Here is a 16651-nt window from a genome sequence, read left to right as displayed (position 1 = left end):
GTTTCATTCATACATGCCATATGAGTAACCATAGAATCGCAACCCAAAATGAATACTACTACTGTCTATGGAATCTGTATGACACGAATGGCATAACCAACCAAGGCATACCCCGGTGGCTCAAAAGAATGATAATATAATAAAGTCCTCCATGGGTGCGAGAGTAGAGTCTCACCAAAAGTATCAACATGAAATATAGAGCTGCCCTATCCATGCGGTCTAAGCTGCTCAGGTCCAGTCCCTGAAAACAGAAAGGAAAATATGGTTGAAAGGCCTAAGCTCCATATGCCTAGTACAAATCATGAACCGTTCCCCAACAAAATATAGGACAAGCCTTAAGGAGTTGTAAGATATGCAATAACAATTGATATTAGAAAGGAGCATTTATATCAATTAACAATTAAGAAAATAAAATCTAATAATAAGATAAAGCGTATTTCAATGTCTTCCTTTAGCGTGATCTTTACGGAATCAGGTTAGATTTTTTATTTACCGGGAGCACTATACCATCATCGACACGAGGAAAGTCAACTAGGTTATATACCTAGCGACAAGTATCATATACCCTATTTGCTTAGGTCGTCTCATCGTGGTGCCGCACGAATCGACTCAGCCGTGCTAATAAAGTAGCACAATAATACCCCCTAATAGAAAGTACTCTGCCGTAGTCCCCAATCGTAAGGCAGGTCCTATGCCTACACCGACACATGTAGTTTCATGACCTATTGAGGAAAAATATCCAAGGTCAATCTCGGTGAACTTAAGTAACTCCCAAAACCTTTACACTTATCAATGACGATATTTATAGCCAAATCAACTATTTGAAAATAGTTAAACCCAAAATATTTCACAACTCATGTATTTGCGTTAAAAGAAAATGCTACAAGTGTTATTCTTGTGAGCACGTGATTTTTTCCCTACAGGAATTACTCCCATAAAATACAAGAAAAATAATTTTTTATTTTTTACAATTTTATAGAATTTTGTGGGAATTTGTGCTGATTGTTTGCATTTCTGTGCATGTTTACTTTAGTTAAAATCATGAAAATGCTAAAAATACCATGCATTGCATTTAGGTTCCATTTTTACATTTTAAGGTTAATTAGTTGTTTTATTAAAAATTGAAAATCACAAAAAATGGCTTACTTTTGCATTTTTAGCTTTTTTATTTTTAGATTAGTAATTTCCTCTTTTAATCTAGGAGTAATTAATTTTTGTAAATATTATAGTAGATAATTAGCTTAATTTCGCAATTTAATTTAATTTGGAAATTTAATCTAGGTCTTTTATTAATTAAAAAGGAAAAGAAAAACAATTGAAAAAAAAGGAAAAGAGAATTAATAAAGAAAGAGCTGTTTTAATTGAGGCCCAAACCCTTTGACCCAACTTACCCACCGGGTCCAACCCAAAACCATGACCCGTTCCACTGACCCGCCCCATTCCCCTTTAATATATAAACCTTGTTATAATTTTTCCCTAAAAGTAAACTCTAAATCCCAAAGAGACTCAAACGGCGCAAGGGCACTGTTCTTCTTCTCCATCAAGCTAATTCAACTCTAACTCGCCTGAAACATAGGTGAGTTCACTCACACGGGCCCCATCTTCACCACGTCACCAAGATCTAACCGTTTCTGGCAAAATTCCTCTCCCTCACATGACTTTTCTTTGATTTATTTCGGATTATTAACTCTTCGGATGGAAATGAGGAAAAATGGGGAGCGTTAGATTGGATTCGATTTGATCTACTCCCTCCGTTTGTCATTTTTTTCATCAAAAAAGGGTAAAAATTAGATTCGAGGAAGATTTTTGTTTGGATATTTCTTGGAGAGGAGGGAAGAAAGTTCGAGAACACCTGAGGTCCTATATAAGAGAGATGATATTTTCAGAGGAAAGGGGGGATTTTTTTAGAGAGCAATTTCTGGAGAAAAAGTTGAGAGAAAAACAGGGTCTAAAATATTCTTCTCTTTTAGTTGTTGTTCTTCCATTTATTCCCAAAACAGAAAAGTACAAAAATACAAAAAATATTTGTTTCTTTTAGTTCGGTGTTCACATTTCTGGTTTTTTTTCATCTCTTTAATTCATAAATTTCACCTTTATCATGAGTTTGGATTGAGTACGAGATGTGAGGTTTGTTCGAAGGTCACGAGTCGCGATTTCGAGAGTAATTTGTCGTGTTGTACGTATCGATTGTAGGTTTAATTCTCTCCTTCGCTACGGTTTCTGATGTGCAAAATATGGTGAAAGTTTAGAAATAAATGCTGAATTCAATGTTTAATATGAACATTTATTTGTGTGTCTTGAATGGTGTCGATTCTGGATTTTGATCGAGCCCTGCTTCACCTTTGTATTTAAAGCAGTTTCTAAGTTTGGATTTGCTCTTTGTGAATATGCTCAATTGAATCCCAACATGATTTTTGATTCCATATTTCTCTTAGAGTGTTCTTAGTGTCCTTTTTAGGTTTAAATTTGTTCGAATATGCTTACTTTAAGTTGAAGGTCATTGTATAAGGGTTCAGTGATTGCTCGTTCTATTTTCTCATTGGACATCTCTGTTTTTTTTGGTTAAATTAGAGTTTTAAAAAATAAAATCAAAAATCATCTTCTGAATTCCTTGCTTACTCCTATATAAACTAGCATCGAGCTTTGTCTTCAAGTACAAAATAGTGTCGAAGTTGTTCCTTACTTCATATGTTCAGGAACAAGCTTTGGTGAGTCTTTGCTGCTGAAGTTTGAATTTTAAATGAGTGCTAAAATCATCTTTGAAGTGCTGAGAATTTGAAATCATCTTGTGGTTCGAATTTGAAATGCTGGAAATCCTTTTCTTGCTTTTTTTTTTAGTTTTGATTTTCTGTTAAGATATCCTATTAATTTAGCTAAAGATCAGTTTGAATTCATGGCAGTTTTGCGCTAAGCATGATCGTTTCTTAGTGGTTCGAGTCTGAAACTATCCTAATCCATTTTGTTGATAAGGATTCATGTGTGCCTCCTTGATATGGTTTGAGTTTGCTTGCTAAAAATGCATGGTTTGAGCTATGCCATTGGCCTCTATTGTTGAAACACTTACACTAACCTGCTGATCTACCAATTCTTTCCGCGGGCTAGCTGCAACAAGTTATGCTCCTCTAGATTCTGTGTTGTTCTTGTGATTAGTTCTACCCAAATATTTTCTTTGTTAGGGACCGTTGGCACTACTGTTAAGTCATGTAGAACTGTCGATTAACCTTATTCTTCTCTACGTTGGGTTGCTTTCTCTCTAGTCCTAATTAGTTGTTTTATAGCATTCACTTGTTTGTTTGTTCTGAAGCATTTGGTAATCTACTCGTCGAATATCAGCCCTCATATCAGTCCTATAGAATTCAGAAATTAGGAATGAAATTAGATAGGTTTATTTGATTTCATTTGCAAATTTGATCCAAGTCCCTTCCGGCCTAATGCGTAGAGGGAGGTTCTGATCATCTGCTACCATGCTTGCTAGAAATAGATAACTGTTATTATTATTGGGACATTTTATAGCTATGGCCATAAAATAAATACAGGGCTATATATGGCAGAATTGATTGTGTTGTAAATAGTGGATGCCAAAACAACATTTTGGCCTAGATCTGGAGCTTATGCAAAAGGCCTTTGACGTTCTTTTCTTTCAAGAATGTCACTGCTCAGATCCATTTAGCTGAGCTTCAGTTTTTGGCCCATGATCAATGGCCTTATAGGCTCCCAGACCCACCTATCTAAACTTCAGTTTTGGGCCCGTGATCGGTAACTTTATAGGTGAGCCTATGGCTTACAAATTGCTGATTTAGTCGAGCCTTTCTAGCTTGGAAAGTTTGACTAAATTCGTCAATCTCAAATTCTAGAAATTAAGCAATTCAAGAATATCGTAGCAATGCTTTAGGCGCGCTTTTAATATACTATTGTGATTGTGTACATGTTCGCGTGACATAATTACGATTCTAAAAATCAATTCGGAGTATGCGTTCGCGCAACTTCGGTCAAACTTTCTTAATAATAAAATTATTTTTAATAGGCCGCTAAATTAAATTTAGTTCATATAGTCCAAGGTGTGCCATCCACAATTTAATAATTCATGGCCCTCGTATTAATCTTATGACTTAGGCCCGTTTAATATACTATCGTGGTTGTGGACACGTTCGCGTGATATGATTAAGATTTCTAAAAACAAAACCGGAGTATGCGCTCGTGCAACATCAGCCAAACTTTCCTAACAACAATAAAGCGTTATTAATTGTGGACACATTCGTGTGAGATGATTTTTGATGCGCCAAACAAATGGGTACACGTACGCGTGACCCATTTCAAGATAATTCCTTAAGTATGAATAAATCAAGATTAAAAGCGGCTAATGCACATAGGTTCTAAAATTGAGTAAGTAAACAATTTAATAAGCCAAGTATTATCAAAGATACCGTGCTAGAACCACGAAACTCGGGAATGCCTAATACCTTCTTCCGAATTAACAGAATTCCTTACCCGAATTTCTATGTTTTGCAAACATTAATATAGAGTCAAATCTCCTCGATTCGGGATTCTGAACCAGTAACTTGGGACACAATAAACTTTTCCAAGTGGCACTCTGATCTTAAATAATAATCTCATTTCGATTGTCACTTAAATTGAAAAAACTCCCTTATACCCCTTTTGGGGTAGTTAAAAGGAGGTGTGACAGCTCTGGCGACTCTGCTGGGGAAGAACCCAGAACTTCTGATTCAGGGTTCAGAATTCGAGCTTGTTAATATGATACTTGGCTTTATTTATTGTTAATATTACTGTATTTTGTGAACCTTTGTGCTTATTGCTGTCTATTTACCGTTTTGATATTATTTGAATTGTATATAATTGTCTTCTTATGCCACCCCTCTGAGTCTTTTGAAAATGGTGCACACGTTCGCGTGGCGCGCTTTTTCTGTAGAAGTCATACCAAATAGAACGAGGTTGGGCCAACAACAAGACCGGTAGACTTTAGTGCTCCCGGTACGTTGCCCCTTCTTCGGCTCGAGTTGTCTGCCCGGGTAAGCCAGGTCAAGAACACAACCCTAGGTTTAAACTTAGAATAACATAACCTCATGCCGGATCCCTAGTAGGAACGTTTGTTTGTATCACGTGCATTTGACTTTGGGGACTCAACACAGGAGTTGGGTCCGTCTAGAACAGGTGTACCCAAAATAACAGACCATTTTGATGTATCCTATGTGCTACATGTTGCATTTCTTTAAGGGTAAAAGGGTCATTTGGTGGACCAATGATAGTTGAGGGCAAATAAAAAAAAGAAAAAAAAAAGGTGAAGTGTGAAAATAAAGCAAGTAGGGCCTAATTATATTTCTGTCACATTTTTGTTAAGAAAAAAAACATGAAAAATCCATAAAGATTTTTTTGCACTTTCTCATCATTTTCCAAAAATAAAAAAGGGGGAAAAGAAAATCCAAAAAAGAGTTTACATATTTCATCATTTTTCAAAAAAGGATAAAAAAATATTTTTTCTCTAAATTTGTTGTTTTTCCAATTCTTGCCCGTATCCAATCTGCCTGAACTACGCGAACCTGATTCTCGTCTCTCGGGGCGGGATACGTAGGCAATCCACATAGGGTCCGGTCTTCCTAGTGAATCTTAGTTTCTTGGATTTGCGGAGTCTTAGCCAAATTTTACACTTCTAGCCACCTTTTGGCCACATAATGTCATTTGCAAAAATAGTCTCAATCCTGTCTTGCATGTGTCCAACAAGAAGGGTTATTGTCTCACATAGCGTTCAAGGTCTTTAACTTTATTTGGTCTTAATTTTCTCATACAGGTGTGGATTTACTTACCGAAATTTGAGCATGACAGGCACCCCGGGACCATCCAGTCAGGATTGCTCATTCAGAAGTTGCTTTAGAAGATTTTTTATTTTTATTTTTTATGTTTTGGGTCTGTTTTTCTTTTTATGTCATCTTTTACCTTCTAGTTTTGTACATTAATGTCAAGTCTTTTGTTATTGTACTCTCTATTTTGTATTGAAAAAGTGTGTTATAACTCAAAAATCCAAAAAAAAAAGAGATTTTGCATTTTATATTTCCGTTAGAAGTTTTCTTTAGAAAGCTAATTCAAAAAATGAAAAAAAAAAAGAATTTATTTGAGGTGATTTTCCTTAGGAAATTAATATCTAGAACTCAAAATAAAAAAAAACTGCTTTTATATTTCCTTTAGTATATTAAGACTAAATATTCAGAAAAAAAAAGAATTTTCTTTTAGTACCTCTTTTAAAGTTTTCTTTAAGATATTAATTCCAAAATCCAAAAAGATTTTCTTTTGATGTTCTTCTTTTGGAAATTAATAAAAAATAAACAAAAAGAACAAAAATAAATATTCTTTTTACTTTCATTAGAACTTTAGGACATTATACTTAGAAGAAAAAAAACATACCTTATCTTTTGTTTATCTTTAGAATCTCTCCTTTGGGTAATTAAAAATTGAAATCCAAAAATATTTTTTTATCTTTTTCATTTCTTCTTTCGAAATCTTTCTTCAAGATATCAAGTGAAAATTCAAAATACTCTTCTTTGGGTCATTCTTTAGATTTCCTTCCTAAAAAAAAGAATCAAAAAATATTTCTCTTTTAGGGGTTTTTCCTTAATAATTTCTAATAGAGCATCTGTTTCAAAAAGAAAGAAGAAAAGAGAAAAAATATATGCTCGAGTTTAGAATAGGTTATAGAACATTAAGTCTAGAAAATTCAAAAAAAAAAAGATTTGCTTCTTTTATTTCCCTTTCTCGTCAGAGTAGTCATTAAGGTTAAAAAGAAAAGAGAACGTCAGTTTGTTTAGTCTATTCTCGATATTCCCAAACTACGCAAAGATCTGATTTGCATCATGATACGTAGGCAACCTACATAGGGTTCGATCGAATTATTTTTTTATTATTAAAAGAAAAAGGAAAAAAGAAAAAAATCAGAAAAAAAGAGGTGAAATTAGGGGACGTGAGAAATGAGAGGAAAGAAAAGCGTGATAATTAGAAGAAAAAAAAGAGGAAAGAAAAAGAGCGGGCCAAGAAGTGCTAGAATGAAAGAAAAGAGAAGTTTGAAATGAACAAAATTGGGATGATGCCAAATGACCTTGTGACCCTCGAAGTCATTCTAGAACCATTAATTGTTGCTAGGTGCATTGCACGCAATGTGATATTTTTAGCTGTTAAATTCCCTAGTGCTAACAAGATGTCCCTATTTTGTTCCTTTTGTTATCTTCACTGAGCAGAAGGGTGGTTGGTTTGTGGTTTTTAAGTAGCTCATCCATACAACACAAGTTCAAAGAGCAAGGTAGCCATGGCTAGCAAAGACTTGGACACAAGGGTTATTATCCGTCTAAGGGAATTGTTGAATCAGAATCTGAGTTGAAAGAAGAGGTCTTAAGGTTGAAATGACATATGGCCGAAATATACCAAGCCTGGATTAGTGGGCATCCTCCACCATCAGTTTCCACTAACTACACTGAAAGTCTTGTCACCATTACGCCACCGCCACAAGTCGAGGATATCTCCCTACAACCTTTTCACACTCCACCCCCTAGAACCACCTCATATGCTGCTCCTTTGACCACTCATGTTTTTGTAGCTCATCCATCTGCTACCTTTCCTCGATCCTCTAGCGAGACTGTGTTCAAAATCCCCGATGCCCAACACTATGCTCCAAAACTAATTTTCAAGGTCTCCGGTCCATACTCTTATGCTCCTCATTTTGAGCCTCCCAGTGAGACTGCAAAGCCTGCTAAGATAATGGAGCAAGATGAGATATCCAGAAAGCATAAAGGGTTTAAGATGCCAAAGTTTAATTCGTATGATGGGCGTGGAGATCCAGTAGCCCATCTGAGGGGTTATTGCAGTGAAATGACAAGTGTTGGCGGGAAAGATGCGTTGCTGATGGCGTATTTCAGTGAGAGCCTGACTGGGGCAGCTTTGGAATGACATACTCGTCATGATGTCGGTAAGTGGCATACATGTGATAACAGGGCTCAAGATTTTGTGCGACACTTTCAGTACAATGTAGACATTGTCCCTGTAGACATGTGATTATTTATCCTCCCAAATTTTTTTATATTTTAGCATGTAAATATTTAATTTAGGCCTAATATCGCTATTTCAACTAATTTTGACTCTTTTACTTTATTTTATTACTAGAAAATAAAAATTACAAAAAAAATAGTTTTATTAATATTTTGTAGTCATTTTTAATCTTGAAAAATACCAAAAAAATAGGTTTGTTTTAAATGGTTAGTGTTATTTTAATAGTTATCTTCTTAAGTAAGATTTAGTGGTATTTTTAATAGTTTATCTTGTTTGCTATATTATTTTTAAATACAAAAGGAGGAGGTAATAGAATTAATTTTTTTGAACTAATTTAGTCTTGCTTGTAGCCCAATTAAACCAATCTCTTAGCCCATTAACTCAAAAGCCCAAAACCCCCATTACCCAAATCCTAGACTAACGCCTAAAATCTAATAAAAAGAGTCGAAAATACAACAAAAGAAGGGGCCAAAATCTGAAAAGAGCCTAAGACCCTAAGGAGCAAAAACTGACCTTAGACTCTAGACCCTAGATCCCTACCCTGTTGAGATCCACCGCAATAGATCTAGGACTCCCCCCCACGACATTTCATCTTCTTCTTCACAAAACAAACCTAGACAACTTAACACCAAAAGCTAGCAGCCTCAGAACAAAAGCAGGAGGAAGATATTTGTCACCTTCACCGTCTCTCACCCTTGTACCATGTAGCAATGCCCAACCCCACCGCTGCACAACCACAACGACCACCTCTAGCCTTCAGACGACCCCTCCATCTCCTCAGCCAAACTGCCACTGCTGCTCTTTTATCTCAACCTAAAAGAACACCCCTAAACTTCCGCGACATTAACAAGTTGACCTACCAGCTCCCCCTCTTCTTCACGCAACTGTCACGATTCCACCAGCCACTGGCAACAACCAGCCGACGACTCGTCATTCTCTAATACCGGCGACGATCTGCAGTTCGAAAACAGGAGAAACAGAGGCCGAAAACAGTAAAGAAAACAAAAACAAAGTTGAAAACAATAAAAAGTCCAAAAGTTTGTTTGGCATCCTTGTCCGGTGAGTCTCGAGTTTTTCGACTGAGTTTCGATGACTGTTTTCATTGGTTCTTTGTCGAGGTCCATTCGATGGTTCCGTTCTTAGTTCAAAGTTGATGTTCATTAGAGGTCACACTTTAAACTTCATCCTTCTTCCTATTTTCAGAATTTGAGTCATGAATATTTGAGTTATTTGTTGATTTCTCTTATATGTTTATTTTTAATAGTCATGCCATGTATTTTGATGCGCTATTAATATGCTTATGTTGAGGTCACATTAAATGCAGAATCTTAGGCCCTTTTTGGACTGATAATAAGTTGGTCGGAAACATCGTCGATATAGACAGATAAATTGTTCTTTACATGCAGAAACACACTAATTTGACTGATGTTTTTGATAAGAAAGCTTTTGTTTAGATGTTTGATAAAGCAAGATATAAATTGATTGGATGCTTTTGCTGTTAGTACGTGTTTTAGACATTGGACCGTGGGGGTTTGGGTTTAAAAGTTGAATAAATTATGAATATTCGTAGTTTGTTTTAGGTGCGATTGAATAAATTATCGTGACTACGGGTACAGTTTCCGTGATGTAGTTGTGATACACAATTTCCAAATCCGGGGGTACATTTCATGTGACCCGGTTCTAATTTCCAACAAGGATGAATAGAACGTGTCGTGAACCGTGGGTGCATTTCATGTAGTGTGGCTTACAATGTATTTTAAATAACCTTAAATTTTACCGAAATAATTAAAAGCGGCTAAAAGGTTAAAAAAATGCACAATAGGATTAAAACGTGTAAAAAAATAAGATAATTAGTCCAATAATAACAGTTGAGCGACCGTGCTAAAACCACAGAATCCAGGAATGCCTAACACCTTCTCCCGGGTTAATAGAATTCCTTACCCGGATTCCTATATTCGCGGACTGTAAAATAGAGTCAATCTTTCCTCAATTCGGGATTTAAGCCGGTGACTTAAGACACCATAAATTATCCCAAGTGGCGACTCTGATTTTAATATAAATAAATCCCGTTTCTATTGTTACTTAAACTGGAAAAAACTCCCTTATATCCCTCGGGGTAGAAAAAGGATATGTGACAGCTCTGGCGACTCTACTGGGGATAGAACCCAGAATCTCTGGTTCATTCGAGCTTAGAATAATTGTTATATTTGGATTTATTTATTATCTGGTTTTAATTACATGTTTGGGCCTAACGTGCTAAATGTTGCTTTTTACCGCTTTGATACTACTTGAACTGTATATAAAATGCTACGAAACCCTTCTCTTCTCATCTTGTGCACGCTGGCGTGACTCCTCTTCTGTTAGTGTCATACCTTAAATTAGGAAGAGGCTCGGACAAGTTACAAAGCCGGATGGCCTTTTGGTTCCCGGTTATGTATCCCCTCCCGGCTCGAGTCATCTGCTCGGGTACACAAGTCTAGAACAACATACACAGGTTTTGAACTTAGAATAACTTAGCCTCATGTCGGATCCCTAGTAGGAATGCTTGTTTGCGTCATATACATTTGATTTTATGGACTCAACACAGGGGTTGGGTCCGTCTAGGACAGATGTACCTAAAAAATAAAAGACCATCCTAACGCATCCTATGTGCTACATGTTGCGATTTTCCAGGGCAAAAGGGTCATTTGGCTGACCAATGATAGTTGAGGGAAAATGAAAAAAAAAAAGAGGATAAAGTGTGAAAAATAAAGCAAGTAGGGGTTTCTGTCACATTTTTATTAAGAACAAGAAAAAAATGAAAAATTCAAAAAAAAAAAAAGATTTTGCACCTTTTTTATCATTTTTTGAAAATCAAAAATAAAAAAAATGAAAAGAAAATCCAAAAAAAAGAGTTTACATGTTTCATCATTTTTCAAAAAAAAAAAGAGACAAAAAAACATATTTTTCTTTGAATTAGTTTGTTGTTTTTTTTAATTCTCGCCTGTATCCAATCTGCCCGAACTACGCATACTTGATTCTCGTTTTTCGGAGCGTGATACGCAGGCAACCCACATAGGGTTCAGTTTGTTAGTGAGTCTTAGGTCCTTGGCTTCACAGGGTCTTAGCCAAAATTTGCATGCCTGTCGCTTTTGGCCACATAGGCCGTTTTGCAAAATAGGGCTATTTTCGTAAAAGTGGTTCAATTAAACCATGTCTTAGAGTCCTAGGTCCACAACAAGGTGTCCTCTATGTTTAAGGCTCATTGTATTGAATTTGCATGCTTAGCCATTTTTTGGCCACATTGGCCATTTCTACAAAATCGGTCATTTCTACAAAAGTAATTTTTCCATGTCTTAGAGGTCACCTTTTTTGAGTTTGCACTTTTAGCCACTTTTTGGCCACGTAGGCTATTTTGCACAATCATGTCTTGCATGTGTCAAACAAGGAGTGTTATTGTCTCACATAGTGTTCTAAATCCTTAACTTTATTTGGCTTTCATTTTCTTATACAGGTGTGAATCTACTTACCGGAGTTTGAGCATGACAAACACCCCAGGACCGTTGCATTCAGGAGTTGCTTAAGGAGAAATTTTTTATATTTTGAGTCTGTTTCTTTTTTATGTTGTCTTGTACTTTATAATTATGTCCAGTAGCAATGATTCTTTTAGTTGGTATCGGAGTTTGTTGTAGTATAGTTGAGTTGAGTCTCTCATTATTTCTTGTTTTTGTTTAGAAAATCAAAAAAAATGTTGTAAATGAATAATCCAAAAAGACTTTTATTTTTTTAAGTTTAATTATCCATTACTTTTCAAGAACTACGCTTGGTCTGATTCATGAGGGACATGATACGTGGACAACCTACATAGGGTTCGATCCATTCATTTTTTTATTTTATTTAAGAGAAAAAGGAAAAAAAGAAAACGAAAAAAAAGAGGTGAAATCATGGGATGTGAGAAATGAGAGGAAAGAAAAAAGTGATAATTAGAAGAAAAAATGAGCAGGAAATGAGCAAGCCAAGAAGTGCTAGGAAACAAAAGAAAAGAGAAGATTGAAATGAATAAAATTAGGATGATTCCAAGTGACCTTGTGACCCTCGAAGTCATTCTAGAACCGTTAATTATTGCTAGGTGCATTGCACGCAATGTGATATTTTTAGCTGTTAAATGCCCTAATGCTAACAGGATGACCCCATTTTGTTCCTTTTGTTATCTTCATTGAGCATAAGGGTGGCTAGATTGTGGTTTTAAGTAACTCATCCATACAACACAAGGTCAAAGAGCAAGGTAGTCATGGCTAGCAAAGACTTGGACACAGGGGTTATTGATCCATCTAAGGGAATTTTTGAATCAGAATCTGAGTTGAAAGAAGAGGTCTTAAGATTGAAATGACAGATGGCCGAAATATACCAAGCATGGATTAGTGGGCGTCCTCCATTATCAGTTCCCACTAACTACACTGAAAGCCTTGTCGCCGTTCTACCACTATCACAAATCCAGATTCCTACTGCTGCTGATATCTCATCACAACCTTTTCACACTCCACCCGCCAAAACACCTCATATCCCTCTCCTTTGACCACTCACGTTTTTGTAGCTCCTCATCCAACTACTTTTCCTCGATCCTCTAACGAGATTGTGTTTAAATCCCCTGATGCCCAACACTATACTTCAGAACCAACTTTCAAAGTCTCCGGTCCATACTTTCACGCTCCTTATTTTAAGCCTCCCGGTGAAACTACAAAGCTTACTAAGATAGTGGAGCAAGATGAGATATCCAGAAAGCTGAAAGGGTTTAAGATGCCAAAGTTTAATTTGTATGATGGGCGGGGAGATCCAGTAGCCCACCTAAGGGTTTATTTCAGTGAAATGAGAAGTGTTGGCGGGAAAGATGAGCTGCTGATGGCATATTTCAGTGAGAGCCTCACTGGGGCCGATTTGGAATGGCATACTCGTCAAGATGTCGGTAAGTGGTATACCTGGGATGATATGGCTCAAGATTTTGTGTGACACTTTCAGTATAACATAAACATTGTCCCAGACAGCTCCTCCCTATCTCAGATGGAAACGAAACTCAAGGAAAGATTTAGGGAATTTTAGTTCACATGGAATGAACAGGTTGCTTGGGACAGTCCTCCCATTAATAGAAAAGATGTTGCTGAGCCCCGCCAATGACAGGATCCAGTGGGCATTCCTGCTAAATGCTTTCAGCCTCAATACCGACCCCATGAACCTCCCCGAGCTCCATATAATCCACCTTAGTATTATCCTCCGAACAAAGTCCGACCATCTGTCCAACCACTAGGTCATTCCTCATGGCGAGCGCTAGCACCGCATAATGCACGTTTGCCTTTACAACATTTTTGAGCATCCAACAACCCTAGAAAACTAGGGCATGGAGGGAAACAAAGGCAAAAGGATAATTTCACGCCCATTTGAGAATCCTACACAAACTTGTTTGAAAAGTTAAAACATTCTAGCCTGATTGAGACGCTCCTCGGCTATACGCTGGACCCATATGCAAAAGGATTTGATCCTACTGTACGGTGCATGTACCATTCTAATGTCCAAGGGCATATCATTAAAGATTGTCGTGCTTTGAAAAGGGAAATAAAAAGAATGATTCAAGAAGGAATAATTATGGTCCAAGGCAGTAATACCCCAAGTGTCACACATAATCCTCTACAGGTACATGACATTGCACAGATTGTTGGGATAGTTTGCAATGACGAAGAGTTGGTCAAAGGAGTCAATGAGCCACTTGGTGAAGTTAATGATATTGAAATTGGTAATGGTTTTGGTAATATTGATGTGGAACTCAGTGGCTAAGATGCCGATCTTGGTAATTGGAAAGACGTTCCTTTCTTGGCTAGCTTGGGAGGAGTCTTGGTGGTTCATTTTGTTGTCATTTCTATTGTCTGAGTAATTTCAGGGCTGTAATCCGGATATTGTCTTGTGACTCAAACCCTTCTATACTTTTATTTTGCCTAGTTACTTTAGTCGCAGTAACTCATTTAGTCTTATCTATGTTTGTTCCAGGGTTGTACCCCAGTTTATTTTGCTTGTTTTGTTGTTCAAACCCTTTCACCGTCTGTCTAATGCAATTTTCTGTTTTCTGTTATTTCTAGTTATTTTTGTTTAGTTCTCTTCTCCTTTTATAGTTCTTTTCATGCTGGTTCTAGTGACATGACATGCACGCATAATTCTAAGCCTGGTCTTAAAAGTTAGTCTAATTATGAAGCAATGAAATATTTGAAGATAATAGGGACATTTGAGGAAAGTAAGTAAAGGGATTTTGAAATCACTTAAAGTCCGAATTGTGTGAAACTGGGGCAGATCATATGGAAAGTTAATAGGGTAACAAGAATTCGTTAAGGGATAGTACATTCCAGACGATTTGAAGCAAGCAACTTTGAGTTCAAGTGCATCTCAAGTTACAAGATAAAGTCAAGGAAGTTTTTTTCCGAATTGACGGAGGATATCCATTGTGAAAAGGGAATCACCCAATGAGAGTTCTGCACTTGATAAGGCACTAAAAAAAATGGAAAGCATATCAGTGATATCAATGCCGAAGCTGTAAAAGAAATGTTGTGTGTGCTCTTTCTTTTCAATTTCAAGTTGCATGTATTGTACTCGGCATTTTAAGGATTGAGAGGCCCTCTTTCATCTACCTAAACACTTATACCATTCGATACCCTTTTGAGCATGTACTGATTTCTTTGACCTCTCCTCCTTTGGAATCAAGTTAAAGTCATATGAAAAAAAAAAGTTCATATCCCTATAGGTTTATTTTAGAAAGTTCATTCCAAAAGGAAAATTCAAAAAAAGACGAGAAAAATAGAGATAAAAAGGGAAAGGAAGAAAGAAGAAAAATAAGGAAAAAGGAAAAAGAGATAAAGAAAAAAAAGAAGGAAGAAAAAAAAGGAAAATAGTAACAAAAAGTAGTCTTGTGAACTACGTTTGACCTGATTCTTGTCACCACAAGATACGTAGGCAGCCTTACGGTTCGGTCATACCAAATAAAATATTTCATAATCCCACGAAGTCGAGAGTGAGACATTCCATAAACAAAAGAGGGAAAAATAGATTCAAATTCCCACGTTTTAGAAATTGGGGCAAAGTTTTTAGAATGGATTCCAAAAGTTGCAGATAAATTAACCCCGTTGTCTTAGTTATTTTGAGCCTTTATGATATCCTTTCTTTTTAATACTGTCCAAAAGCCACATTACAATCCAAAAAAAGACCTCCCAGATAATCTTTGAGAGTGCTGAGTTTAGACATGCCAAGAGTATATAATGGTTTTACCATGGTTAATGCCTTGTCATCTGCAGAACCAGAGGAAATAAGAAGAAAAGAGCAAAATGAGAGAGTCTTATTGGTGAAAACCTTCACAGGCACCATAAGGCGATGGTGAGTTGAGAGAAAGAACAAAATGAGAGAGGCTTGATGGTGAAAACCCTTCGGCCACTACAAGTCGAATAAGGATTGTGGATCAAATTGGATAATCGAAGCATTGAAGCCCAGTTTCACGGGTTATAGGTATAACAAGAGTTGAACATCAGACTTGCTTGAAAGATTAGGCCACTTAATCCAAAGATGCATGTCATGGTCATTAGAGTTGGTATCCACATCTGATAAATTTTTACTTTGTAATTTTCTTGTTAGGTATCATCTTTTTCCATTGTCCTTTACTCTGTTCTTTTTGTTTTGTTTACTCCCTCTTCTTGAGTCTGTTTGGTAAGAACAAGTGAGAAATGACTTCAAAATCTGCGACCAGCTTTCCAATTACACTAAACGGGATCTAGCTAGCACATCAAAGTGGCATAAGCCAGGAAAAAATAGCATGCGCACTGAGTTGGTAACAAATCAACGTGCTTTGGGATTCATGTGAAACACAAAGGTTCAGTATATGTCAGTGCATGAGCATAATGCAACAGATGAATGGTATTAGATTTGAAAGGATCAGAGGTATTTTCCGTGATAAGGGTGACAGAGAAAGTGGTCAATCAATAAATAGGCAAGGTCTTTCGAGTTGAAATTGCAGTTATCATGGGAAGTGAAGGAGCAATCGCCCTCAAAGTCAAGGTCGCAAACCAACCACCATGTTTAAACTCACAAGTTTTCTTTGATTGAAACAGGGGCAGGAAATTTTATTTGTTTCGGAAAAACCCTCCGTAAGGAAAGTAGGTGCCAGACAGGCTCGGTAGTAAGTTTTAGGACCCTCCTGGATAATGGGATTTAATTTAAAGTTCTCAGGACCCTCCTGGATATTGGGCTTTAGTTAAATTTTAAGACCTCCATAGTTAACAAGATTTAGCGTAAGTTCTACCTTTAGGAAACATAATTTAGCTTTAAAGTTTTCACTATTAAGATGAGATTTAATTTGAAATTTTCAGGACCCTCCTGGATAATGGGAGTTAGCTTTTAAATTCTTAGAGATTTTGGGTAACATGATTCAGTTAACACTCACAGATGTTCCCAATATCAAACCGGGACCGGAAAATTTCTTTTGTTTTGTCCGTTTTGTTGAAATCAAGTTCCACCTAGAGAACAAAGGGAGAGCAGCAGTTTCATAGGAGTCAGTTCGAGTTGGAAATCAGGCATCCACCTGGAGAACAAAGGGAGAGTA

The 16651-nt window shown here is 36.7% G+C and overlaps 1 long non-coding RNA gene across 1 annotated transcript; it reads left to right on the top strand.

The window, feature by feature from the left end:
• Positions 1-8471: 8471 nt before the first annotated feature.
• LOC142170595 (uncharacterized) lies at positions 8472-11826 on the top strand. Its single transcript, XR_012699860.1, has 2 exons — positions 8472-9212; positions 11540-11826. It is a non-coding gene; the product is annotated as an uncharacterized LOC142170595 (long non-coding RNA).
• Positions 11827-16651: the final 4825 nt, after the last annotated feature.

Source organism: Nicotiana tabacum, chromosome 16 (genome assembly GCF_000715075.1).
Source record: "Nicotiana tabacum cultivar K326 chromosome 16, ASM71507v2, whole genome shotgun sequence".
Classification (NCBI taxonomy): domain Eukaryota; kingdom Viridiplantae; phylum Streptophyta; class Magnoliopsida; order Solanales; family Solanaceae; genus Nicotiana; species Nicotiana tabacum.
The sequence above is the reverse complement of the archived record's forward strand: the minus strand, read 5'-3'. Positions and strand labels throughout refer to the sequence as shown.